We start from the raw sequence: 2,763 nt of genomic DNA, 5'->3' as shown, positions 1-2,763 counted from the left end.
TTTGCACTTAAGATTGAGTAGTTAACCTTCACACAGGCAGGCAGGAAAGTGGAAGAAACACTGAAACAGGAAGAAGCAAAGACTGACTGGGAGAAATCCAGTATTTAGTCCTGGCTCAATTAATGTTTAATTTTGTGACCTTACCCAAGCCACCTATAAGTAGCTCTCATGTGTAAAATGAAAAACAAAACAAAACAAAAAACACAAAACAAAATAGACTCAGGGATCTTTCACTTTCTTTTCATGTGTCAAAAAAGTCACGTCTCTTTTTGGTCCAACTTGCATATGGTAACTAATAAGGAACTTCTTGAGTCTAACTCCTCAGAGACCTTGACGCTAGAAGGAAATGCCTGATAACTTAATTGACTTTCTGTTGCTGAGACTAGTTTCCTACGGAGAAGGAAACATAGTTCCTCTTAAGATATACTGTACGTAGGGGCGTCTGGGTGGCTCAGTTGGTTAAGCGACCGGCTCTTGGTTTTGGCTCAGGTCATGATCTTGTGGTTTGTGGGTTTGAGCCCCACATGGGGCTCTGCACTGACAGTGTGGAGCCTTCTTGGGATTTTCTCTCTCTCCCTCTCTCTGCCCCTCTCTTGCTTGCTTTCTCTCTCTCTCTCTCTCTCTCTCTCTCAAAATAAATAAATAAACTTAAGAAAAAAAGATATGCATATATGATAGGAGATGCCATAAAATATTCCTGTGCACTATATCTGTTTGCTGTGCATGCATAGGTGTTTCTGAAAACATATATACATACATATAGTGGACAGTTCATCAGAGCCAATCACTCCTCTTCTGCTCCTATGCATTGTCACCCCACGTGTAAGCCACGTGGAAAGAGTAAAGGAACAAAATTATAAGGGATGAAGAGGCAGTGGGCAATAGGCCACAAGATAAAGATCTGGGAAGATTTAAATGATACATTTCTTTGATAAGGAAAGGAAATAGAGCTCGCTCTGACCAAATTATCCTGCGAATTTCGTCTTTCTCACCCTGCACCATTCATCTTGTTCATGATCCGTGCTACTTTTCTGACATGCCATAACCAGGAAGCTGGTGTCCTTTTAATCTTTTCGGGGAGCTTCGGAAGCAACCAGATCTTCCCTCTTTTATCATGCCCACCATTATCAACCCATTTGCAGCTCTTTCCCTCCTCAAAACTCAAGTCCATTCCATAGGGAAAACATATCTTCAAACTAAGTGACAAGTTTTACTGATCAGAAGTCCCTTTTATACCTCCCCCCCCCCCCCTTCTAATTTCTGGGGCTGAAGCCATAGAATTATTGAATCCTTCCATTGAAAAATGCCTTTGTGGACATCTAGTACCAATATCCCAATTACTAGGAGGAAATTCTGCATATACGCGACGTGAAGTATGGTACAACCAGAAATCACTTTAAAGGGTTATATGCAGGGGCGCCTGGGTGGCTCAGTTGGTTAAGTGCCCGACTTTGGTTCAGGTCATGGTCTAGCAGTTCGTGAGTTCAGGCCCCACATCGGGCTCTGTGCTGACAGCTCGGAGCCTGGAGCCTGCATCGGATTCTGTGTCTCTCTCTCTCTCTCAATCTCTCTCTCTCTCTCTGTCTGCCCTTCCCCCACTTGCACTCTGCCTCTGTCTCTCTCTCAAAAATAAATAAACACTTAAAATTTTTTTGAAAGGGTTATATGCAAATTGAATAAAAATAAATGGCGCCGATACTGGTTCCCTCCCCCTCCCTTTGTACCCACGCCCTTTGTAGTGGGACTTTGAACTTCCTCCCATTAAGACCAAAAGTCTATTACCTCCACGCCTTGAATCTGGTCTAGTTTTTGACTTGATTTGTCCAATCAAATGCGGGGAGAGTAACAAGTCCAGCTGCAAACCTAGAGCCTTCTACCTCTTGGAACTCTCCCAGCCACCGTCTGATTAACTTGAGATAGTCTGATGGAGAATAAGAAACGCGTGGGCCTATTAGCCAAGTGGACAGTAAGCCCACTGGCCCACAGCTGACTAAGGTCCCCCTAGCCCAGTCGGCCTTCAGTTGGTCAGTCAGCAGCCCCCAGGTACATGAGTGAGCCCAGACGAGACCAGCCAAACCAGCATCAGATCAGTAGAAGCTTCTGGCTGACCCATAATCTGGTGAGCAAACTAAGTCATTGTGTTTTAATCCACTGAGTTTTGAGGTGATCTGTCACGTAGCAAAACTTAACTGACGAAGGTAGCAAATACGATTGTATTTGTATTTATTGTTTCTCTTATAAGTTTATTTTGGCATTGTATAATCCCGTTAATTAAATGTGAAAAATGTAAATATAATTTGCTGAGGGTTCGTTTGCTCTGCTTTAACTGGTTAGAGATTTGGGACATTATTTCGGTTTGTTGTAGCAATCCCTCCTCTGTGTTGTTTTTGTCTGTCGCTGCCTGCTAACTGCAATGGATATTAATTCAGGAAAAAACACTGATAAGCCCGAAGCAGTTCAATTATATGCTGAGCCCCTAAGTAGTGTGAAAATTTGAAAATAAGTAAAATAAATGACCCGAAAGACCTGAATTTGTCTTAGCATAGTGACAAAATTGAGGGAGAAAGGAATGGATAATACATGTAATACAAAGTAGGTGGGTAAGGCCGAACGTACAAGATTTCATAGAAAACAACATCTACTGTGCGGAAACAATCACAGGTCACTTTCTAGAAGATAGACTTCATTTGAGTGTTAAAAATATTGGAAGTTCCCTAGGGGCGCCTGGGTGGCGCAGTCGGTTGAGCGTCCGACTTCAGCCAG

The 2,763-nt window shown here is 42.9% G+C and overlaps 1 protein-coding gene across 1 annotated transcript in view; it reads right to left on the bottom strand.

Annotated features, from left to right (window-relative positions):
• Positions 1 to 1,492: 1,492 nt before the first annotated feature.
• The window catches only part of LOC121038977 (killer cell lectin-like receptor subfamily B member 1), a 19,708-nt gene continuing 18,437 nt past the window's right edge, over positions 1,493 to 2,763 (bottom strand). Inside the window, exon 7 of the mRNA XM_040488986.1 lies at positions 1,493 to 1,503. The gene's annotated coding sequence lies outside the window, so the exon portion shown is untranslated. The remainder of the gene's footprint in view (positions 1,504 to 2,763) is intronic.

Source organism: Herpailurus yagouaroundi, unplaced genomic scaffold, assembly GCF_014898765.1.
Source record: "Herpailurus yagouaroundi ecotype Mexico unplaced genomic scaffold, PumYag 166, whole genome shotgun sequence".
In the NCBI taxonomy this organism is placed as follows: Eukaryota; Metazoa; Chordata; class Mammalia; order Carnivora; family Felidae; genus Herpailurus; species Herpailurus yagouaroundi.
The sequence above is the reverse complement of the archived record's forward strand: the minus strand, read 5'-3'. Positions and strand labels throughout refer to the sequence as shown.